The following is a 26202-nucleotide window of genomic DNA, read 5'->3' as shown; positions in this document are numbered from 1 at the left end:
ATGAGAGTACTAAAGAGGAGATTGACACTGAGCCATGTAAAACAGCATTAGCACTGGTGGCCAAAAGCTTGGGCCAAGGGGCTTGTTTTGAGGAGTATCTCAAAGGAAGATTAAAAGGAAGAGAAGTTGATGAGGTTTAGGGACAGAATTCCACAACTTGGCTGAAACTATGGCAACAATTATGCACAAATTAAAATTGGAATGCTTGAGAAGTCAGAATTAGAGAAATGTGGATATTTTGAAAGTTCCTGGGGCTAGAGGATCAGAGATAAATGGGATTTAGTTTGAAGAAGGGAACACACCACAAAGCTTTGGAAGGTCAAGAGTAGAATGTGGAAAGTTGGCCAGGAGTACTTTGGAATAGACAAGCTCAGAAGTAATGAAAGTTTCCTAAAAATATTTTATTCTGAGGGTTCGGGTCTCGAGCAAAAACAATGCAGGAAGCAGAATCCGTAATACCTGTTGAAACAGGAAGGAATAGCTACTCAAATAAAAAAAAATAAGGAGAGAGGAAGCAGATAAAGGCTGGGAGTTTGGTGGGAGTTTTGACATCTCTCTAAACCAGGTTTGGAAAGAAGACAGTGCTTTGGAAAGCTCTCCCAGAAGAGTTCAATGTGGAAGACGATTGTTTCAGTGATGGAGGGAAGAGGTGGTCTGATCAGTCTGTTGAAATTGCAGTTTCTACATCAGAATTCAACAAAACGTTAAATCAGGGGAAATGGAAACTGGACTGTCAGATTGCTCCTGCCTGTTTCACACCATCCCACAGTCACAATTACTCTTGGCAAGCATAAAAATTCAAGGGTACGTTTGTTGGATATTACACTGTGCCAAATCAGTTGCTCTAATGATATTCAGGCTCCAGTTGGAATGAAAAATAGTTCTTAAGCAATACTCCTTCACTTTCAGCACACAATAAGCAGTATTGTTGTTGATGGAAAAAAAGCTGAAGTAATTTTCTATCATAATATTTATGATTGGCAACATTAGTAGAAGTCTATAATAATGATAAATCTCCATCTATTTCAAGGACACTGTTGCTCCTGTTTCTACTTCTGTGCACCATTTATTAAAACATTTCCAGAAGTATTGGATTCCTGTTCGAAATTCGAATGGCCAATATCAACTGCCCTCAAGAAGTATGCTTGATCTCTATTCATCAGTTCTTGACGGAAGGATCTGTATTACTAAAGATACACCTTTCCCGTCATAAGAATGGCACTGACCATGCCATACAGATGAAGGAAGAAATACGAAAGAAAAGAAAAAGAACAGGAAGAATGAAAGGTACAAATAGTTTTTAAAAAGCTGTTTTTTTTTTAATTAAAGATTCCCAGTCAAACTGATAGCTTTCATATGGCTCACAGGGACGTAAGGTAAAGTCAGCTTATGGTATTCTGAATCTCTTCAATGCAAGCCTCAAAATCCAGAAAGAATAGAACATCATTACTGAGTCAGGAGACATCAAACTTGACATTCATCTGTGAAAAGCCAGTGGACGTGAAATCCTTTTAATATTTTTAAAGACAAAGGTGGGTAGATTCTTGATTACCAAGGGGGTGAAAAATTATCTGGACATGCACAAATATAGAGTTGAGGTTAAAATATTATCAGCCATGATCCTGTTGAATGGTGGAGCAGGCTCAATGGATTGAGTGGCCTACTCTTCTTCCTTGTTCACATGTTGTACAGGTGTTATGAAAAGTTTTTATCTGATCTAGAGATTAAGGACCATTTTTGAGACAATGCATAGGATATTTTCCCTGTTTCTAGTCCATGTCATACCGAGTAGAAAATGTTTGATGGTGACACCGATTTGTTTTCCCAACACATTACTGACAGACAGACTTGCATTTATATAACACCTTCTCTGACCACTGCACGTCTCAAAGACCACTACATTCAAAGAAGTACTTTTTTGAAATGTAGTCACTGTTATAGATGTTGATACTGAAATTGTTCACCTTGACCACAGACCGAATCTATTTTGGTAAATCTTGGGCCTAAGCTTCAAAGCTTCAGCTGCCTGGCAGAGGCTTTAAAAGTGAGCTAATAGACTGCTGGAAAGCCGAGGTGAGAAATGGAGACGTAAGAAGGAATGGACAAGGGAAAATAACATTTGCACGCACAGAGTTTTCAACTATACAATGACAAAATAGGAAATGGCAGAGGGAATGGGGCATAAGTAAATAATTAAGGGTGGGGATGGGGAGAAGATAACATTTATAGGAAACTACTGGGTCCTCCAGTATAATAGGTTTTTGGGAACTTCAAACAAACAAACAATTATGAGCTGGTGTGGTACTTTCCATTAATGGTAGCTGAAAATTAGATTCAACACAATATGATCTTATCATATTAGCGCTGAGATGTAGTGTAAACATGATTATACTCTTGTTGTTTTGAGTGTGATAAAATAGTTTTCCAATGTCCACCCAGTCTCTGGGTGTGGTGCTGAATGGTTCATTAGACAGCAGGGGTTAAACTCTTACTAACTTGCAGTTTGCCAAACTTAAGTTAGTTAAATGGGTCGTTAAAGACAAGCATAGCAATCTTAAATATGATCTAAACAGCCAGAGCGTGCTGCTGCTCATCAAAACATGTTGTTTGAAATTCTTCATCTGTAAAACATGTGTTAATGATTAATAATATTTAACCACTAAAAGATAAGTACTTCATAAATGGCTTCTAAAATTAACACTTAGAGGCAATCTGTCTGGAACCTCTTGTCTGGGGTGCTTAGGTCAGAAATAATAGTACAGCCCAATTTGTTTCTTTACATAATGAATCACAGACTTTCATTTCAGTAATATGGAAGCCTCGATAAACAGTGAAAAGCAGCTACTATTGGCGTTCACATTTACATAAGTAAATAGTGGCTTATTATTTTCATTCAACCAGTTGGGCTGCACCTAAGCAATTTGACTAGCTATAATTTCCATTGCATTTTACATAGGTTAGATTAAACAGAGTTAACAAGGAATGAGATAAGGTGGGTTGAAGTAAGGTCATGGAGAAGACTTAAGAACTTTGAATTGATAGGATTCCAACGGTAATGCGAACATTTCTCTTTCACTATTTCTTTACACTTTGGAGTATTGCTCTAGCCTGGGCATAAAGTCAAATGTCAAATGTGAGATAAATCTGACAGCGAATTGCAATGTTTGTCAGGGATGAAATAAATAGTATTCCAAAGTTGTAGAGAACTACTGTTGCCAAAGTTACCGCTCCTTCACACACTATATCAAATTTCTTTTTGATGTACAATTTGACGCATGGATCTGTTGTAAATAAAAAATATCTCATGATGTTCTTCAATTAACCTGAGTTGTCAATGCTTTGTGGAGTCATCATGCAATCCTATTAAAATAGCATGAAGAAGAATTTGGTGCAGATGAATTAACAGTGGATGAAAATGTTGCAACAGTGATTCCTATGTTTATGTGCCTTACATAATATCAGTGCATTACTTTTAGATGATCATTAGGGCTCATATTTCAATGCTGAAATAAAAGCAAAATATTGTAGGTTCTGGAGATCTGACATAAAAACAGATAGTGCTGGAGAATCGAAGTATTGGGGAGGCAAGGAGGCTCAGAGTGCCAGGGAATTGATACCACCCTCAGGCAATTGTTTTTGTGGAGTTTGTACATTCTCACCGTGACTGTGTAGGTTTCCTTTGGGTGCTCCAGTTTTCTCCCACAGTCCAAAGATGTGCAAGTTAGATGGATTGGTCATGCTACATTGCCCATAGTGTCCAGGGATGTGCAGACTGGGTTAACCATGGGAAATAAAGGGTGATAGAGAAATGGTGAGGGGTAGATCTGGGTGAGGTGCTCTTCGGAGAATCGGTGTGGACTCGATGGGCCGAATGCCCTGCTTCCACACTGTCAGAATTTTAAAATTCTATGTTCTGGCAGTTATCTGTTCATCTCGCCATCGATGCTGACTTTCTTATCTCAGGTTTCAATTCCTAGTCTGTGGGTTAGTGAGGAAAATGTTGCACTGGCGACAGCAATGCATTTATTGCTCCTCAGTGGCAGGATTATCAGCAGCAATTATCTCATAATTTGTGCACTCGAGCGGAAGGAAGATGTAAATACTAACTTATTTTGTACTCCTTATAGAGAAGCTGTGCATCAGTGAGGAAGATAGAGAATCAGTAATCTCATAAAGCACGCTGTGATTGTAATGAAAAACGAATGCAATTGATGCTCAGTGCAACCCACACAGATTATACTGTCTGTGTTGATGATATGCAGTTCTTTTTCTGGTGTCACCTGTATAAGTACAATAAACAATTTGAAAAGTATTATCTTAAAATAGCATTGTCTTCTTACGAAAAGCATTCAACAAACCTAGTTTCGTTCAGGAAGAACTTATCCAGCAAGCTTCAGATCCCACTCTGCAGCAGTGACAAAAGTAATCCAATGATATATTGCAGCATGATTTAGAATTACCATGAATGACATGTATCAATAAACAAATTTATGAAGTTTGGTGAACTTTTTTCTGGTGAAATCTGCCCCTGTTTCAAAACTATTGGTTTTGTCAGATCTGGGGTGAAGTGTATGAAAATCTTTTGGAGCAATGATTTTCCATCTTGCTGACAGACACGTAAACCTGCGATGATCAAAGACCTTTATGTAGGAGGCCGTCTTTTAATCTCAGCCAGAGTCATAATTTTGTTGAAGATCTACTGGCCAAATTATACCAGGAAGGTCATCACTCATAGTTAAAGTGGGATATTTCAATCAGTATCACTGAAACAGATTATCTGGTCATTATTGCATCGCTGTTTGAGGGACCTTGCTTCACTTAAATGGGCCCTACTTTGCAACAATGACTATTAATTGGCAATAAAATGTTTTGGTACATTTGGTATCAAGAAGACATCCACGCACTCAACTTTCTCAAAAAGCAGAACATTTCGTGGAATGATTCCCACTGTGAGTTCTAGCATGTTATCTCACATGATCTTATTCTGCTCACCTCACTACATATGCTTCGCACCTTCTACAGCGTTACACTTGCGCTGTTTGCTGGACTTCCCGGACTATTATGATACAGACCCCCTGATGCTGAATGTCTCAAGCAGCCATTGACCATGTTGAGGATCTTGGACAGATATTGGATGACTGAAAAAGAACTGCATATCATCAACACAGACAGTATAATCTGTGTGGGTTGCACTGAGCATCAATTGCATTTGTTTTTCATTACAATCACAGCGTGCTTTATGAGATTACTGATTCTCTATCTTCCTCACTGATGCACGACTTCTCTACAAGAAGGAGTACAAAATAAGTTAGTATTTACATCTTCCTTCCGCTCGAGTGCACAAATTATGAGATAATTGCTGCTGATAATCCTGCCACTGAGGAGCAATAAATGCATTGCTGTCGCCAGTGCAACATTTTCCTCACTAAACCACAGACTAGGAATTAAAACCTGTCTGACTGAGGTGGTAACCCCAGAGTGACGACACTCTCCTTTGACTCGACTGAAGGGCTCCATTCCCCTTAGAATTTGAGGTTTGCCACTTGGTCATGAATGCGTATACACTGGTTTGCATGGTGTGGGAGTGACTGGACCAGCATTTATTGCCCATACCTAATTGCCCAGAGGGTAGTTATGAGTCAACCCCATTGCTGTGGGTCTGGAGTCACATGTAGGCTAGAGCAGGTAAGGATGGCAGTTTCCTTTCCCGAAGGACATTAGTGAATCAGGTGAGTGTTTTTTCTGACAATTAACAATGGTTTCACAGTCGTCATTAGACTCTTAATTCCACCATCTGCCATGGCAAAATTTGAACCCAATTCCCCTGAACATTCCCTCGGTCTCTGATTTAATAGTCTAGCAATAATATCACTAGGCCATTACCTCGCTACCCCCTTGACTGACCATTGCTGTCAAACCTGATAGGCTGTTTGGCTTTTCGTCCCTGCTAAGAGGCAAAACAGAAGCATTGTGAGTCAGTAAGTTCTGAATAAGAGGCCAGTGCACGAAAAGCCAAGGTGGGGGGGGGAGAAATGCCTCGAGCATCCAAGTTCTTGTCGCCTCGTGCAAGCTGCTTGACAGCAGCATTGAAATGTAAGAGGTCAGTGAGTGAGCTCCAAAGTGCAGTATTGATCCGATGAATTGCATTATTCGCGAGTCGGAGACATGATGTGGTGAGGCCTGTGCTTTGCCGATGCCAATCTCCGTGAACGGTGGTGGCAGGCAGTCATTACTCATGAAATGTGCCCTCTGGACTTAGGGAATGCTGGATAAGATGGACGCCCAGAGAGAGCACCCACCTGGAAACCACTCTGTCAGGAACTGTCACCGTCGAGCTTCTCTCTGCTGACTGTGAAAATAGCATCTGGTAAATAAATGTGGTGAGATTAGCTAATAATGAGACTTTAATGCAAATAAATAGGCCCCTTGTCAATCACTGGTGAGTTTCTCACCTCGGCATTAAAGCTTTATGCAGAATATCAGACTCTTTTCCTCAACATTACCCGAAAGTGAGGTGAAAATGACAGGTCTTGACATTATAGGCCACATTGAGGAGCCCTAGCAAAACTAGAGTCAAAGTGAAACAACAACAGAAATTGCTGGAAAATCTCAGCAGGCCTGGCAGCATCTGTGAAGAGAAATCAGAGTTAACGTTTCGGGTCCAGTGACCCTTCCTCAGACCTGATGGTAGCTAGGAAAATGTGGGCTTTTATTGCAGAATATAGGATGGGGGGAGGGAGTAAGGGGTACATGATAGGTGGGGATAGAGCCCAGAGAGAAAGTAAAACAGTTGGACAGACAAGGGAGAAGAAAACAAGCCAGCTGGGAGGGTGAATAGCTGTTAGTGGAGACTGTTAGTGGCTAACAATGAGTTGTCTGTAATAGCAGACTACGTGATAACAAGGCCTGGTGTGTGGGGGTGGGAGCGAGGACATGGGAGAGCTCAAACCCTTAGAGGATTTAAAAGAGAAGTTGTTGACGGTGAGGATGCACTTGGCTAAGTGGAGGAGGGTGATGGTGGGTGAGAATGGTTCAGCCCTTTGGTCCAGGAGGAAGTGGAGAGCCCTGAGAGCATCCTGGTGGAGGATGCTCGTGCAGAGGGTTTGCATGTCCTTAGTAAAGAGAAGGCGGCTGGAGCTTGCAAACTGGAAATTCCGAAACTGGCTTAAAGTGTCAGAGGAATCATGGATGTACGTGGGCAGGGATTGGACCAGGGGAGAGAAGACTGAGTCAAGAGAAGAAGAGGGGGTGAGTTCTGTGGGGCAGGAGCAGACTGAAGCAATGGGTCTGCCCGGGCAGTCCTGTTTGTGGATTTTGGGAAGGAGGTAGAAGCGAGTTGTGCGGGGCTGAGATGCTATCAGTTTTGAGTCAGGCCATACAGTCAAGATGAATTGAGGGAAATGCTCTACCTGGTTGGAAACACATCTGACACATAGAAAGGTGGTAATGGTCATCCCATTTCCAAGCATCTCTGCAGGAGTTCTTCAGGGTAATGTCATTGGCCATCAATCAGACAGTCAGAAGTGGGGATATGCAGTGATGACTGCACAATTTAAGCACCACAGGCAATTTCTCAAATACTGAAACACTCCTTGTCCAAAGGCAGCAAGACCTAGGCAAAATCCAAGCTTGTTCTGAGAACTGCCAAGTAACATCCTCACCGCACAAATGCCATACTGTGATCATCACTAACAAGAGACAAAGTAAGCACAATCCCTTGTCGCTCACTGGGTGTAATCATCACTGAATTCCCCCACTATCAGCGTCCTGGAGGTTATCATTAAGCAGAAACTAAATGGGACGAGCCATTGATATAGCTAATGGAGCAGGTCACAGGCTAGGAGTACAGCAGTGAGGAACTCACCTCCGGATTCCTCAAAGCCTGTCCACCATCTATAAAGCACAAGTCAAGGGTGTAATGGAATACTCCTCACTTGCCTGGATGAGTGCAGTTCTAACAACACTCAAGTAGTTTGATAACATCCAGGACAAAGTGGCCCACTTGATTAGCACCACATCCACAATATCCATTCGCTTGACCCACCTACACTTGGTAGCAGCAGTGTATACTATTACAAGATACAGATATTCACCAAAGCACCTTGGGAAACTTCTTCTAAGCCCACAGCCACTTCCACCCAGAAGGTCAAGGATAGTAGATGGATGGGAACACCACTAGTTGCAAGTTTTTCTCCGAGCCATTCACAGCCTTTACTTTAATATTACCGCTCCTTCAGTGTCATTGGGTCAAAATCCTGGAATTCAATTCCTAATGGCATTCAGGGTCAACCTAAACACATGCACTGCAACAGTTCAAGAAGGCAGCTCAACACTACCTTCCCAAAGGCATCTGGGAGAGGCAATAAATGCTGGCCCAGCCAGCAATGTTCGCATCCAATGAGTTAATAAAAGCAAACTCTTATGTTTCTATTTTGGCCATATTTTTCCAACTGTCTAAAGCTTGACCACATTGTTCAGGATCTGGCAAGTTTCTGCTCTATATCAATCCAGATCTTTGCACTTCATTGATTTTCACTGCAGTGGAAGTTACTTCCTTAATGAAGAAATAATGATCTTTCAAAAGAAGCTGTATTATAATGAGGTTACAAGAAACAAACCTGGAGAAAGGGATACCTATTACAGCATGAGAATCGGGTGCTGATTGGTTAGATCATATTTGCTATTAAGATGCAAGAGACTCAGTTAACTGTCGATCTTCATTCTGAGATCAGACAAGTAAACTCTTTTTGGTAAGGGTGGTACCACAGAAATACAGCAGAGATTTACAAGCTCCACTACCCCTCTTTTCCCCAATAAAAATGTGCAATGTACACCTGCCCGTGCTGTATGAACTGGTGTCCTTTTTGTTTGAAGACTGTTTCATACATCCTAGTCCTGTTGATTGCAAGACAAAAGGCTTTAGCTTCTTGTCTCCTTTTGGCAATGTTTATGTTCTACACTACCAACAACTATGTGTTTACATCTAAGCAAACCCTGTTTCCTTGAACCAGAAACTTGGAAATTTTGAGTTGCTAGACATCATATGTTGTCATTGCAAAATGATTCTATGTGATCATTTTTTCTTCAGGGCAAACCACATCTGTTTTTGGCAGCCATTATTCTTTTAAGTGGACAATTTAATGAGATGTGCCATGATTCATGAAAAAAAAATTAGACCTACATCAGCTTAGAGCGAGCCAATGATTTTACCTAACAGCAAATGTTTCCAAATGCCTTTTTCTAAAGAATCTGTCATTAATAATGACTATTTCATATCTTTAAGTACTGGATTCTATTACTTACATGGAAACATTGTCCTCTGTCAGTCGCTCATCCTTTAAGCGCCTCCTTAAAACCTATTTCTTTCACCAAATTTAGGGTAACCTGTTGTAACAAATTTCTTTACAGGATTAGGTGTCAATTTTTGAAGAGACTTGAGGTGTTTGTCTGCATTAAAGGCGCCACATAATCCAATCTGTTGCTGTTGTACACTTACCTCAACCTTAAGTCATTACCTGTTTCAAACATGATCTGCATCAGTGGTCTCCAACCTTTTTCAGCACAACATCATTTTTTTGAATTTGAATGCATCCTAAGATCTACCCTGAAGAAAACTTATTTCTAGCACTACATAAACCTAAAGCTAAGTGAACATAACTGTTTATTTTGTCTTCTACAGACCACGTCTCAATGGCTTTACCTTAATTGCCAGTACCTTGAAGGCCTGGGTTATGACTTGAGACGCTAATCGTATGCAATCCATCTCACTGAGGTATGGGGAGTCAAAGTAAGTTCTCACTTTAAAAGCACTGTATGACAGAAGCGAGTATTTGAGGGTTAGGGACATCTCAGAAAGGTTGAAGTATATTGACAATGTGGAAAGTGTTGCCAGAAGTTGTTGTACACTTTGGTATGAACAGTATGGTTTGGGAAAGGGCTACGGTTTTGCAGAGTGACTGTAAGAGATTGGACAGAAGGTTAAAAAGCAGAACCTCAAAGGCAGTAATCTCTAGTTTACTCCTGGTGCCATGTTCTAATGAGAGTAGGAATGTAAAGATAGGGTAGATAAATCAATGGCTGAAGAGCTGTTGCAATGTGCAAGGATTTGGATTTTTGAATCATTGGGGTCTCTTCTGGGGCAGAAAAGACTTGCCCAAAAGGAATGGGTTTCACCTGAACTGGAAAGGGACCAATATCCAGAGGGTAGATTTTCTAGTGCTATTTTGGGACCCTTTAAAATAGTGGTTTTGAGGGTTTTGTTTGGGGGGGGAAAGGTTCCTAAATAGCAGTAAATATAGAAAGAAAGAAGAGGATGGTTCTGAATCAGAAAAGAACAAGTTAGACAATGAGGCAATACTGAAGAATTAAAATGCATTTATTCCAATGTAAACAGGCTAGGCTAGTGAACTCAGGGCGTGTATCGGAACATGGGACTGGGATGTCTTAGCAATTACAGCAACTTGGTTGAGGAAAAGGCTGGCAGCTCTATTCTCCGGGTTTTAGATGCTACAGGAAGGATAGAAAGGGAAGTAAGAGAGGAATGGGAGTGGCATTTTTGATTGAGGAAAACATTCCTACTGTAATTAGAGAGGATATTTCTGAGGGATTGTCCATTGAAACTATATAGTTAAAACTTAGATATAAGAAATGGATGATCACTTTAATGGGATTGTACTATAGGCCTCCCAAATATCGAAGGGAAATTGAAGAGCAAACCTGTAGAGAGATCTTAGATATATGTAAGAGTAATGGGTTGGTCAGAGTGGGGGATTTTAACTTTCCAAACATTGACTGGGACTGCCATAGTGTTTAAGGCTTGGAAGGTGAGGAATTTGTTAAATATCTTCAAGGAAATTTTCGTTATCAATGTGTAAAAAGAGCAAGACTTTACCTTCTCTTGGGAAAGAAGACAGGGCAAGTGACTGAAATGTTAATCGGGGAACATTTGTGATCACCATTCTATTAGTTTTAAAATAAGTATGGAAAAGAATGAGCCATTCATAAAACTTAAAGTTTTTAACTGGAGTAAGGCAAATTTTAATGGTATGAGACAAGAACTTTCAAAAGTTGACCAGAGTAGACTGCTTGCAGGCAAAAGGGTGACTGACAAATGGGAGTATGATAACAAGAGTTCAGAGGCTTTATGTTCCTGCTAGAGTGTCGGATAAGGCTGGTAAAAATAGCGCACAATGGATGGATAGAGATATTGAAGTTCTAGTCAAAAATAAGAAAGAATCTTATATTAAATGTGACAACTGGGATCAAATAAATCTCCAGAAGAGTGTTGGGGCATTCTTAAGAAGGAAATCAGGAGGGCATCGAGGGGATATGAGATAGCCTTGGCAGATAAGGTTAAGGATAGTGCAAAGAGATTCTACAAGTACATTAAGACCAAAAAAGCAACTCGAGATAGAACAAGGCCCCTTAAAGATCAATGAGGTCGTCTATGTGTTGCAGCTCGGGAGATGATAGAGATACACAAAAGAATATTTCGCATCAGTTTATACCGTGGAGAAAGAAATGGATACCAGAGAACTTGTAGAAATAGGTATTGATGTTTTGAAAACAATTCAAATTAAGGCGAGCAAGTACTGCAGGTCTTAGCAACAAAGGTGGATAAGTCTCTAAGACCTGATCAAATGAATCTCAGGATGTTGTGGGAAATTAGGGAAGAAATTATGGGGCACCTAGCAGAAATATTTGTATCATCTATACCATGGGTGCAGTGCCAGAGGGTGGGGGTGTGGTAAATGTTGTGCTTTATTTAAGAAGGACTGTAAGGAGAAACCTGGGAATGAGATACCTGTTAACCTGTCATCAGTGCTGGGAAGTTGTTGGAGATGATACTGAAAGAACAGATTTACATACATTCAGAGTGGCAAGGACTGATTAGGGATAGTCAGTTTGTCTTTGTGCAAGGAAATGGTGCCAGCACGGTGGCTCAGTGGTTAGCACTGCTGCCTCACAGCACCAGGGACCTGGGTTCAATTCTGACCTCAGGCGACTGTCTGTGTGGAGTTCTCCCTGTGTCTGCGTGAGTTTCCTCCCACAATCCAATGATGGTTAGGTGAATTGGGCATGCTAAATTGTCTATAATGTTAAGTGCACTAGTCACTGTTAAATGTATGGGAATGGGTGTGGGTAGGTTACTCTTCAGAGGGTGGGTGTGGACTTGTTGGGCTGACGAGCCTGTTTCCACATTGTAGGGAATCTAATCTATTAGAAAACCATGTCTCACAAACTTGATTAAGTTTTTTAATGAAGTAATCAAAAAGATTGATGAGGGCAGAATGGTAGACATTATTGGCATGGACTTTAGTAAAGCATTTCGCAAGGTTTTCCTCAATAGACTAATTAGTAAAGTTGCATCACATGGGATTCAGGGTTAGGTTGCCAATTTGATACAAAATTGGTTTAATGGTAGGAGACAGAGGGTGGTGGCGGAGAGTTGTTTTTTACACTGGAAGCCTGTGACCAATCATGTTCCACAGGGATTGATACTGGGTCCACTTTTGTCTGTGATGTATACAAACGATTTGGATAAGAATATGAGAAGCATGATTAGTAAGTTTGCGGATGATACCAAAAGCAGAGGTATGGTGGACAGTGAAGAAGGTGATCGAAGATTACAAGGAGATCTTGATTAACTGGGTCAATGGACTGAGGAGTGGCAGATGGAGTTTCATTTGCATAAATGTGAGGTATTGCATTTTGGTAAAACAAACAAGGGCAATTAATGGTTGGGCCCTGAGTAGTGTTATGGAACAGAGAGACCTAGGTGCTCAGGTACATGATTCTTCGAAATGTGCGCCATAAGTAGACAGGGTGGTTAATAAGGTATCTGGCACACTTGCCTTCAATGCTCAGACCTTTGAGTATAGCAGTTGGGAAGTAATGTTGAGGTTGTACAACATGTTGGTGAGGCCTCTTATGGATTTCTGTACAACCTGGTCAGCCTGCTCTGGGAAGGATATTATTAAATTGGAGAGGGTTCAGAAAAGATTTACCAGGATGTTACCGGGAATAAAGGGTTGAGTTACAAACATAGGCTGGATAGATTGGTGTGTTTTTCGCTGGAGTGTAGGAGTTTGAGGGATGGCCTTATAAAGGTTTATAAAGTCATGAGGGACAGATAAGGTGAATAGCGGGGGTCTTTTCCCAGGGGTGGCAAAGTTTAAAACTAGAGGGCAAATTTTTAAGGTGAGAGGAGAAAATTTTGAAAAGGATATGAGGGGCAACTTCCTTTACACAGACAGTGGTTCATGTGTAAAATGAACTACCAGGCGGTGTGATGGGTGCAGGTACAACATCAATCCCTGTGGAACAACATTTAAAATATATTTGAGTAAGAAATGAATAGGAAAGGTTTGGAGGGATATGGGCCAAACACAGGCAAAGTGAAAATAGTTTTGTTTGGGAACATGGTCAGTGTGGATTAGTTGAACCAAAGTGTATGTTTCTATGCCGTATGCTTACTAGTTCCCAAAAATTGTTTTCCCTTGATTCGACTTTAAGTTCACTATCATTTTGCACAGAGATTATCTCCACATCAATTGCACTGCTTTGGAAACCAAAAACCAGAAGGAATTTGGTGGCCACCTGACTAGTGTTTACTGGAAGGAATGAATTTATGACAAACCTAACGATTTGTTCCATCACATTTAATTCCTGAAGTCATCTGTTGAATTCCTCTACTAGCCTCCTCGTTTATGTACAAACATTTGCTGGGTGGAGCCAGTTTTTTCCTTGTCTTTGAATGTTTTTCGTATTTTACCCAGATTCAGGAAGGTTTTGGAGCATTTTGCTTTTTTTTTAAATTGAGAGGACCGCAGACCCACTTTCAATTTGAAAGCTTTCACAGTACTGATTATGTATGCTAAGTCTCTGTCCTATGTAGGAGAAAGGGAAGACTGCAGATGTTTGAGATCAGAGTTGAGTGTGTGGTGCTGGAAAAGCACGGCAGATCAGGCAGCACCGCAGGAGCAGGAGAATCAATGTTTCGGGCAAGAGCCCTTCATCAGGGATGAGGCTTATGGGCCATGGGAGTGGTGAGATAAATGGGAGGGAGGTGGGCATGGAGGGGAGGTAGCTGAGAGTGCATTAGGTAGATGGGGGTGGGGGCAATGGTGATAGATCGGAAAGGAGGGATGAGCGGATAGGCAGGAAGGAAGATGGACAGGTAGGACAGGACATGAGGGCGGTGCCAAGTTGGAAAGTTGGAATTGGGATAAGGTGGGGGGAGGGGAACTGAGGAAACTGGTGAAGTCCATTGATATTGTGAGGTTGGAGGGTCCCAAGGCAGAAGATGAGGCCTTCTTCCTTCAGGCGTCAGGTGGTTATAGTGTGGCAACGGAGAATGCCCAGGGCCTATATATCCTTGGCGGAGTGGGAGTTCAGCCATGGGGCAGTAGGATTGGTTGGTGCAAGTGTCCTGGAGATGTTCTCTGAAGCGCTCTGCAAGTAGGCCAACTGTCTCCCCAATGGAGAGGAGACCACATCAGGAGCAACAGTAAATGGCATGTGTGGAAATGCAGGTAAAACTCTCTTGGGTGTGGAAGGCTTACCCGCAACCGAAGTAAGGCCCCCTGGTCTATAATTACCAGGGTTGTCTTGACTCCCCTTCTTAAACAAGGGAACAATATTTGCTAACCTCCAGTCTCTGGCATTCCTCCTGTCAACAATGATGATATAAAGATCAAAGCCAAAGGCTCTGCAATCTCATTCGTGGTCTTATCTATTTTTAGATCTTCCAAAATCTCCTCATTGTCAACCATAATCCCACCTAATCCTGTACCTCCATATTCTCACTAACATTGCCCTTTACCAATGTGAATACTGATGAAAAGTATTCATTAAGCACTTCCCCTATGTCTTCAGGTTCCACACACAACTTTCCACTACTATCTGATTGGCCCTAATCTTACTCTAGTCATTCTTTTATTCCTGATATACCTATTGAAGGCCTTAGTGTTTTCCTTGATCCTATCCACCAACAACTTCTCATGTCCCCTCCTGGCTCTTCTTAGCCCTCTCTTTCGATCTTTTCTGGCTAATTTATAACTCTCAAGCCCTTCTATAACTCTAATGACCTGTCCGACCTGTCCATCTTCCTTCCTGCCTATCTGCTCCACCCTCCCCTCCGACCTATCACCTTTACCCCCCTCCATCTACCTATTGCACTCTCAGCTATCTTCCCCCAAGCCCTACTCCCTCCCATTTATCTCTCCACCCCCTCAGCTCACAAGCCTCATTCCTGTTGAAGGGCTTTTGCCTGAAACGTTGATTCTCCTGCTCCTTGGATGCTGCCTGACCTGCTGTGCTTTTCAAGCACCACACTCTCCACTCTGTCCTATGTAGTCAGCCAGGAGGCTGGAAGAACACAACAAGCCAGGAAGCATTAGGATATGGAGAAGTTGACGTTTCAGGTGTAACCCTTCTCCACCTCCTGATTCTGCTTGGCTTGCTGTGTTCTTCCAGCCTCCTGCCTGTCTACTTTGGATTCCAGCATCAGCAGTGTTTTTTCTCTAAGTCTCTGTCCTATCCCTGCAGTCACGTTCAACTCATTGAGTTTTGACATCTGTAAGATACCGTGCACTGCCTGAAAGCTCACTTTACCCCTTGACTTAAAAGTGACAATTTCAGGCATCAGATGTAAGAATCTTTGCAGGAGTTCCCCTCAACTTAACCATCTCACATCAGCCTGGAAGATTAGTTCACCATTGACAAGTTCATCAAATAATGATTACAATAAGCGATGCAGAAGGGCTCTTGCTCGAATCAAGTTTACAATCTCAATAGCAACTTTTGCATATCTTTCCTTGCTAATGCTTGCTTGTGGCCTGTACAATGGTAATTGACGATAGAGGGGAAATCAGGATTATTTCTACAAAATGCAACAAAGCCCACCTTTGTGCCAATCATGGCTGGTGCAACCTTAGTTGTGGTGGAAACCAGTTTGTGGATCAAAAATTTTTTATCAAGAGTGTACTTTTTGAATTCAAACCTGGTAATGTGCGACTTGAGTGTACATTTACATCAAGGATCCTAAATTATGCAACAGAAATCTGTACGCATGAGCAGCAATTGTGTGCAGACAGGTTAAGGAGTTTTTTGATTAACTCTCTAGCAATGCTAGACAGCTCAGGACATAGTGTAAATAGAAATGGGAACTATCCATAGAGACAGTGAAGAAAGTTAGGACTTGTTGATGCAGGTAACTTTTGAATTAATCCATGGACCTGTTAGATTAGATCCCCTACAGAGTGGAAACAGGTCCTTTGGCCCAACAAGTCCACACTGACCCTCTAAAGAGCAACCTACCCCACTCTGACTAATGCACCTATCACCATGAGCAGTTCAGCATGGCCAATTCACCTGACCTACACATCTTTCGACTGTGGGAGGAAACCAGAGCACCCAGAGAGAATGTGCAAATGCCACACAGTCGCCTGAGGCTGGAATTGAACCTGGGACCCTGGTACTGTGAGGCAGCAGGGCTAACCACTGAGCCGCGGTTCTGTAGACATTCTGTGTTGGACACACATGAGGGCAATGACAGTATCTTGGAAGAGTAGTCCTGAGCAAAACTGCAGGAAAAAAGAGCAATGGACTGTCCAAAAGAATAAGATGCAGGTAGCCACAAGAAAAGGAGATGGAGTTTCTGCTTCAGATAGCTTTTATTGCGAAAGGGTAAAGGAAATGCTATGTTGCTTTTTCTGGTATTAGGGTGAAATACATCATGGAATGATTTCTGGAAAAGGAAGGAAAGCATAAAAACGTGTGGTCTGTGTTGTAATAAATGACATTGATAAATGTACGCTTTAAGTCTTGTAAAGGGAGTTAAGTATTAAATCCAAAAACAAATCCTCAAGTATGGTAATTTCCAGATAGTTGCCTATATCACGTCTGCAGCATACTCTGAAAAGGTTGAGAGAAGCTGACGAGAAAGGGCAAAGTGTGGTCAGAAGGTTAGTCCATTAAGGAATCATCCAGATTCTTGTGGATTGGAAAGACATCTGGATTCAAGGAAGGCTAGAGAAAATGGATAGGCCTCATTAGCGTCATTGTCCTTGTGGAAAGGTTAAGTGAAGCAATGGGAGAAAATGAAATGTGTGAAAGTTGATATCTTAAGACAAGAAAGGAAGTGTTCAATTATTGAAGCTTTTCAAACAGAGGCAGCAGACAAGATGATACTGTAAACACTACAGGAAAGAGGCTATGAAGTAGTACACATTAAAAATACATGTTTGTATGCAAGGAAATATGTTACAAAATATTAAGTGAGAAAACCAGTTAAAAAGAATATGTATCAAAATTCCAAGAAAGGTGTGGATGTGAATCCACAACATTCCAAATGGAATTTAAGAATTAGAATAATTAATATATCTCATCATAGCTATAATGGAAGAATGGTTTAGATTCACACCAGGTATTCAAACAGGAAAGAAAAATGATCAGTGAGGATGGCAGTTAACACTAAAAAAAAATCACCATTAAAGAATGTAAGCATTCCAAGATATTGTGTTCAGACACAGAATATAGTTTGGATAGAGTTGAAAAATAGGATGGAAAATGACACATATATCACACATCCATCTCAATTCACCAATTAATGCATGTGTGGTAGAGGGGCAGAAATACAGAATGTTCACAGACAATAAGACAATAAGAATAGGTAACTATTCTGCCATTGTGGCATTAACCTTAGAAGAGGTTGTGTGCTCTACATTGCTTGACAGAGGCTCATGGATTCTAAGATTTTTCAAAATGACTGCTTAATCAACATTCTATAAAGTATTTACACTCTTGGACTTATCCCATGGTCTATACAGTGGCATCTTTCTTGAAAGTCTCACCATCATGTGAACGCTTGCATCACGACTGATGTCACTTATATTTATGTATTTGAGAATTAACCCTTTATATATCTCCTCCCAAGTCTCTATTCTTATGCAATATCTATATCCACGAACATGTCCTTCCAAAGTCTCTGCTTCACAGGGATTAACATTACGCTGGTTTCTCCAATCTCCCTGGTCCTCTTCATTGATTCTTCACAGGGGATTGAGAATTTATGTTCTCCATGCTTACATTTACATTCTGTGAATTATTGCTTAAGTCATCGTAGAATGGCACCTCTTTGTTCATGTTGTCTTCCTGGGTGTCTGGATACAAGGTCAGTCTTAGGAATGGTTTCCTTCTCATCAAAATCAAGGGCATTCCGGTTTTGTCTTCTACGGTTCTCTTGCTGAATATGGAAGTGCTTATTGTATAAATGCATTTTCATTCATTCTTTGTAATTGTTTAGTTCCCTTTAGTTTTCTTGCAGGCAACTACCTGGTAGTCAGAGAGGTGAAGGTTTCTACTTCTTCAATAAGGTTCTTGTCCCCCGTGCTGGTTGTTCAACTGTGATTCTTGATAATATATCTACTGTGATTTGATAATTTCCCTGAATATATTCTATTGTAGTATCTTATTTCATACGTCATAATTAATCGTCAGATCCTTCGTACACTTTTGCAGTTTACTTGGTATTCATGAGTATTCCTAATGGCTCATGGTCTGTACAATAGTAAGTTTCAAGCCTATGGCATTAACTGAACTTGATCACATGCCCATACAGTTGTCAATGCTTCTTCCTTAATTACAGCATATATTCATTCCATTTCTATTAAAGATCTAGATACATCATTGACTGGTCCATGTTTCCCTCCTTTCTGGATTGGGAATGGCATCACCCCAATTGATCTGATGATGCATTAGCTATTAATATTGCTCGTGTGCAGCATTGCAATAAGCTAGAACTTCTGATGAGATAATTAGATAAACATTTCCTTTGTTCTCTTAAACACCTATGCTGTTTTTCTTTCCAAAATGATCCTTGATTTTGTCTGTCGAGTTGTTGCAGTTGTTCCCTAATGGACGACTTGGTAAAATTTTTTAGTTGGTTGATCATTCCCATGTAAGTGCAGTTCCATGACTCTTCTGGATTGAAGGAGCTCTTAGGTAACTCCAGCCTTCTGTGGCTCTGCTATAATGTCTGCTGCATGAACAATATCTCCCAAGAACCTGGTGGTATGTTGTGCAAACTCAAATTTTTCATTCAAAGTTAGGTCCTGTTTCTTGCTGTTACCTCTCCATCTTCTTCATTTATGGTTGAGCCATGAATTACATTGTCATCCACTTGGGTACATCACACTCTAATCAATCAGTGTTCTTTGGAATATTTCTTGCACAGATGTAATGCTGAAATGTAAACAGTGAAAGTAATACTGTCCATATTGTATGATTAATATCATTGGAAGCTGCCAAAAAACACAGTTGGTGCCAAGTTTGATGAAAATGGTGCAATTTGCTAACTTTGCCAAACTTTCATCCACAAATGCCAATCCTCCTTCTTAATTTAACCCAGCAACACAGAAAAGATTTATCCCATGCAGTAATTTGTGAAAATTCAATAGGCCAAGAACTAGTTAAAGTAAAAGTAACAACTTTATTTCTTAAAGTATAATAGAGAATAATTAACTAATAACTATTTACAACTCCTTCCTCTAACCTATCTTTTGCCTCCCTCTTCTACAATACTAGTCTGATAAAACTCCCGACTAAGATTTACAAACCAAAACTTCTTATCTCAAAACCAGGCAGCTTTCGGTCCTTCTCTGTATTTTGGTCTTCTTTTTTTGGGGGGATTCTACTTCGCAAGTTACTGATCGATGAAGGTACCTTTAAGAGAGCTATTCTCTGGGCTGTTTGCAGATGTCATTGGCTTGGCAATACTCCACCCAACTGTTCAATTTTCCCCAGTCTTATTTCCCCAAAGCATTAGATTGTGTCATTGGCTTTTAAGACTGTCAGTATACTAAATTCAAACTTGATTGGAATTTGTTTTTTTTTGTGGTATAATTTAAACTGGTTGGTCTAATTCAAATCTGTTTTTGTCTCCAGGCAACCGGCTAGCTAGCTATCCCACTAGCTGGACCACATGTTACATTGCATCTTACTGAGAACATTTAGTGCTGTCCCTGCTAGCTTTTAAGTCTCTTAAAGGTACAGTACACCCACATCTTTCTAACACAATAGATGAATTTCTCTTCATATTGTTTTCTTTAGGTCCATAAGATCCACACAAATTTAGAATGCCCATGTGTTGGCTTGGTCACTGGTGACATCACACCTTGATGAAGTATTACCCTATTTTGCTGTTCTCCTTTTTTCAAATGTGGTTGTCAGACTTTTCTTACCTTGTGAATAGGTAAATTGGCTTGACACCTAACCTCAGCATGATGTGGTAAGCTGTCTTTAATTTCCCCAAGCCACTGGAGAACAACTTTAAGAATTCAGTTATGAATCCTGCCTGTGTATTTCATTGGCTTGTGAATGAGTTGCAGCTCTTTGCAGTTGTTCCTGCTTTGTCAATAACATTCTTAAAATTAGATCATGTATAATGTTTCGGTGATTGCTCTGTATTTATAATGCAGTCAATTTGTTTTCAGTTAGGTACCTCCTGGTCCCTGAAGTCGAATGTCAGATGGCTGGAGTTTATCTTTACTCAACCATTTTACCACATCTGAGAGGACTGATGCACTTGCCTCATTGCCATTTAGATGTCAAAGTTAGAAATGATTTGCTGTCCATTTGCATTTATGTGAGCACTCTAGCACTTCCCTTTTGATTCTTTTATTTCTACAAGTAATGTCATTTCATTGTTGCCTGGTTCTTCTTTCTCTTGGATATCCCTTATTTTTGATCAGGCTTTGCAAAGCTATTGAACTTTGAATTTTCAGCATGATAATTTTCACACTGATGCAGTTTCCTGATGCTCAAGCTGATGACAGTGCACAGTTTTGTCTATTGCTCATGTGGGTGAAACTGGTAAGGGGCTTAGTGGATGAGGGTATTCGGGTCACAGATAAGTGGATAAGTATTTAGGTTAGGTTATGGGGGGTCAGGTGGAAAGGGTGTTTCTTTGGGTTGGGTAAGTTCTGGTCCTGGGAATTGGTTTTCGGGTCAGGTCCTGGGAATGGGTGCAGTTAGAGTTGTGAGTAGGTGCTGCTGAGTCCGAAAGGATTGGACAAAGGTAGGAAGGGATAAATGCCAGGTCTAGTAGTGTCAGGTCAGATAGAGTGGCTCTCTCTCTCTCTCTGTCTCTCGAGAGGCTAATGATTCCTTTCTCAACAGCAAGCTATCCCTCTATGGATTTTACCCCAAACTGTAGACAGGTTTTATGTTTATCCTTTGGATGAATACATAATAGAAGATGCTTTCATTGGCAGGAGAGACTAGGACCTGAGAGCACAGCCTAGGAGTAAATGGAAGACCCTTTAGAACTGAGATAAGGAGAAACATCTTCAGCCAGAGAGTGGCGAATCTATGGAATTCATTGCTACAGAAGGCCGTGGTGGCCAGGGCATTGAGTATATTTAAAACAGTGGTAGATAGGTTCTTGATTGTCAAGGGAATCAAAGGTTATGGGGATAAAGTGGGAAAATGGAGTTGAAAAAAACCTTTTCAGCCATGATTGAATGGCGGAGCAGACACAATGCGCTGAATGGCCTAATTTCTGCTCCTATCTTATGGTCCTATGGGTTGAAATGCCAGTTTCAACCCTACTGGAAGGGATTAATGGGACTGAACACTGTTGTGTTTACACAGTAATGCCACTGTGAAGGTCACAGTCAAAGAATTATCCCTTAGTTACTCCTATGTTGCAGATAAAAGAAGACCTTTCCTCACTCCAAGCACCGTAAACCAGTTGGAAAAGGCAACTAGACAACAAGAGGATACTCTCCCTCAACCTGCTTGAATTAAATCATGCTTGAAAGGGATCAGAGCCATTGAAACTCAACCAATCTGCAAAACTAAGGATCATGAAACCGATTAGAAACCTAGCAAGGTCAACACTATTGGTAAACTCCACTGCAACTGCTCAACTCTTCACAACTCGCTTATTTCTGAGATTGTGTAGGTGTTGCATTACTAACTCTTCTTGCATTTCATAATTAATAAACTCAGGTCTTTTATTGTAATTGAAGAAAGCCTGGTTAACTTCACTTCTTTGAAAACACAAGTTCATTTGGATCTGGGAGAAAGATATCCACCTTGGAAGGGATTTATTTAAATTAACCTTGTTGCATACAACCAAGGGGACTGGGTGAACAAAGCATCCATCCTCACACAGTATCTTTATAGTTTGATATATTCTGTCAGGATCTATACCGAATTGAAGAACATCGCTTTGTGCCTTGTTGATTAGAACCTTTTCAAAGATATCGGGAGAAAGTAGGTTGCTAGGACAATGTGGCTTGCTTTTTCAGAGAACCAGCAGAGTTACAATGAGCTGAATGGCCTCTTCTAATGCTGTAGGATCCTATAAACAAAGACATTAAGCTGTTTGAAGAAAGAAAACCGTTTATGAAAACATTGATTTGTTAATTTTGGACCATTTACTAGTTAAGCCGATTCACTTTAAAACCAAAGCAAAAACAGGTTGTTTGTTTCCTACTGATTCATCATTCTCCACGGTGACCTTCTTACTACTTTTGATTTCAGATTCAGGCTTTCAGGTTTTACACTTTAGAAAATAGAACATAGAACATTACAGTGCAGTACAGACCCTTCAGACCTCGAAATTGCACCGACCTGTGGAACCAATCTGAAACACATCCAACCTGCACTATTTAAATTCCCTTAATGTTGGTGAGTCTACTACGGTAACAAGCAGTGCATCCCTACTATCCTCTGAGTAAAGAAATTACCTCCGACATCTGTCCTATATCTATCACCCCTCAATTTAAAGCTATGTTCCCTCGTGCTAGCCATTGCCATCTGAGGAAAAACGCTCTCACTGTCCAATCTATCTAACCCTCTGATTATCTTATATGTCTCAATTAAGTCACCTCTCAACCTTCTTTCTAATGAAAACAGCCTCAAGTCCCTCAGCCTTTTCTCATAAGACCTTTCCTCCATTCCAAGCAACATCCTAGTAAATCTCCTCTGAACCCTTTCCAAATTTTCCACATCCTTCCTATAATGCAGTGACCAGAACTGTACACAATACTCCAAGTGCGGCTGCATCAGAGTTTTGTTTAGCTACAGCATGACTCCGTGGCTCTGAAACTCAATTCCTCTACTAATAAAACGTAACACACCACATGCCTTCTTAAGAACATTATCAACCTGGGTGGCAACTTTCAGGAATCTATGTACATGGACACCAAGATCTCTCTGTTCATCCACACTACCAAGAATATTACCATTAGCCCAGTACTCTTTATTCCTGTTGCTCCTTCCAAAGTGAATCACTTCACACTTTTCTGCATTAAACTCCATTTGCCACCTCTCAGCCCAGCTCTGCAGCTTATCTATGTCCTTCTGTAATCTGCAAAATCCTTAGCACAATCCACAACTCCATAACCTGAGTGTCATCTGCAAATTTACTAACCCATCCTTCTACACCCTCATCTAGATCATTTCTAAAAATGACAAATAGCAGCAGACCCAAAACAGATCCTTGCAGTACACCACTAGTAACTGAACTCCAGGATGAACATTTCACATCAACCACCACCCTCTGTCTTCTTTCAGCTAGCCAATTTCTGGTCCAAACCACTAAATCATCCTCAATCCCATGCCCTCGTATTTGTGCAACAGCTTACCACGGGGAACCTTATCAAATGCCTTACTGAAATCCATATACACCACATCAACCATTTTAGTCTAATCCACCTGTTTTGTCATCATCTCAAAGAACTCAAAAGGTTTGTGAGGCATGACCTACCCTTCACAAAACAGTATTGACCATCCCTAATCAAGTTAGTCCTTTCTAGATGATTATAAATCCTATGTCTTATAACCTTTTCCAATACTTTACCCACAACTGAAGTCAGGCTCACTTGTCTATAATTACAATGGTTGTCTCTACTCCCCTTCTTGAACAAGACGACAACATTTCCTATCCTCCAGTCTTCTGGCACTATTGCTGCAGACAGTGATGACATAAAGATGAAAGTCAAAGGCTCTGCAATCTTCTGCCTGGCTTTCCAGAGAATCCTAGGATAAATCCCAATCAGCCCAGGAGACTTATCTATTTTCACACTCTTCAGAATTGCTAACACCCCCTCCTTGTGAACCTCAATCCCATGTAGTCTTTGATGGTTATTAAAGAGGACCATGATGGTTTCTTACCTTCTGACAGATGTTTGGTCCTTTGGGATATGATGGACTGACTTTGCCACAATTGTTAGCAACCAGACATCAGGGCCATGTCTGAGAGCTGACCCAGCTCCATATTCTATTGCCAGCTGAACTTCACAGGAGACAGCCAGCTCATAGGTCACCTCTTCCTTTTGCCGTCCTTTAGTAATTAGGTGTGGAGGCTGGGGCTTGGACGCAGTAATGCAAGACATCGTGGACCAGTGTAAGAGAAGTTGAGAGCCTTCAGTGTCAGTGGAAGTGTTGCAGAGGCCTAGTGTGGAGGAGCAGTACAAATGCTGCAGTTGTCAATAGCAACGAGGATGGGAGACCGAGACCACATGAGATGTGTGGCGATCGGAGATGATTGATCCCAGGAACTGTACAGTCAATAATAACATGAGGTGGATGAGCAGCAATCTTGCCATTTACTGTTGGCATAATTTAAAGATCACCTTCTGCTGTGCAGCTGCCTCCTTCTATATGCTGGAGTATGGACCCAGTTCAGGCTGCCAACTGTTATTAATCTGCAGGATTAATACTATATAGTTTATCAAGAAATCTAATGTGTCTTTAAAATGACCTGAAGGAAGCTTATAAAATGGCTCCCAGAAGTCACATGACTACCCTTGTGGCTTCAGCTTGTAATAATGCCACACTGAGGAGAAGCAATCGCATAAGGTAAGGGTGGCATGATGGCTCAGTGGTTAGCACTGCTGCCTCACAGCACAAGGGACTGGCTTCGATTCCAGTCTCGGGTGATTGTCTGTGTGGAGTTTGCACGTTCTCCTCGTGTCTGTGTGGTTTTCTTCTGGATGCTCTAATTTCCTCCCACAATCCAAAGATGTGCAGGTTAGGTGCATTGGCCATGTTAAATTGCTCATGGTGTTCAGGGATGTGTAGGCTAGGTGCATTAGTCAGGAGAAATATAGGGGAATGGGTCTGGGTGGGTTACTCTTCGGAGGGTTGGTGTGGACTTTTTGGGCTTACTGATTCTATTCTGTGAAGATGCTTTGAAATATTAACGTATGATTACAAAGGTAAATAGAAACTCCCTGATAGAGGTTCCCCTGCAGATGTGATTGGATCTTTCTATCTCACCTAAAAACTGACAAGATGAGACCCATCCATGCTAGCAGTTGAGACGGCTAAAAATCTCATTGTCTCAATTAAAAGACAATGGCTGGGATTGTGCTCCAGGCTCAGGATCAATGATTTTGCAAATTCCCTAAAAATTAATGTAAAATTTCTAGTTTAAGGCTGCAGTAGTTCAGGACCTAATATCTGGGGAGGAAAATTTAATGGATGTTGTTGTAATAATCACTGCTAAATTTAGATTTGAGATACTGGAAGAAGGATTCCATTAGAAACTGACTGATTAAAATCTTCCACTTCATGCAATGGAAGGTATGTTTAGGGTGATGGTTTTTTAAAATGTAGAGGTGTATCAGTTAATTTGAAGAAAACTTTTATTCTTAAATTATACCCATTATCATGAGTCAGTTCAAATATTGTTCTGTCTAAGATACAAATGTTTTCCTTATGTATCATGACTTTAAACTAAATGAAGGATTGATATTAACCATTTTGATGAATTCTTCTAATTCTGCTTCTGTGTGACTCCAAGTATGTGCTAATATGTCAACACAGATTTCATAACTATATAGTCTAATTAATGTGTTAACGAAAATGATGAAGGAGACCCTGAAAGCCAACATGTGCCCACCAAATCAGAACGTATGACTCGAGAAACTCCCAAGAGCCCTCAGAAAAGAATATTTTCTGGCCTTCCCACATTGAAGCTAACTCAATAACTCATGTGTAAGTCTGACATAATAGTTTGAGGATAGCAGTCATTTGAAGTTTCGATTTGTAAAAATGTTCCATGAGACTGTGATAGAAATATCTTGAAGCACTCGATGAGGAAATCAAGAGGAGTGTATCCAGTCCCTCTGCACCAAACCAGGTACTGAGGAGCCACTGACTGCTCTAAAAGTGAAACAGAAGAGT

At 40.9% G+C, this 26202-nt stretch overlaps 1 long non-coding RNA gene across 2 annotated transcripts in view; it reads left to right on the top strand.

Moving 5' to 3' along the window:
* LOC122557928 (uncharacterized) overlaps positions 1-26202 on the top strand; it is a 151998-nt gene that overhangs the window by 109274 nt on the left and 16522 nt on the right. The window contains exons 2-3 of one of the 2 annotated variants that reach the window (XR_006313980.2): positions 9680-9787; positions 21714-22443. This is a non-coding gene — a long non-coding RNA (uncharacterized LOC122557928). Of the gene's footprint in view, positions 1-9679; positions 9788-21713; positions 22444-26202 lie in introns of those variants that run through there. The other variant, XR_015760204.1, reaches the window with a different exon arrangement.

This window comes from Chiloscyllium plagiosum, unplaced genomic scaffold (genome assembly GCF_037043375.1).
Source record: "Chiloscyllium plagiosum isolate Xiang-an unplaced genomic scaffold, Cpla_swu_hap1 HiC_scaffold_18, whole genome shotgun sequence".
In the NCBI taxonomy this organism is placed as follows: Eukaryota; Metazoa; Chordata; class Chondrichthyes; order Orectolobiformes; family Hemiscylliidae; genus Chiloscyllium; species Chiloscyllium plagiosum.
The sequence above is the reverse complement of the archived record's forward strand: the minus strand, read 5'-3'. Positions and strand labels throughout refer to the sequence as shown.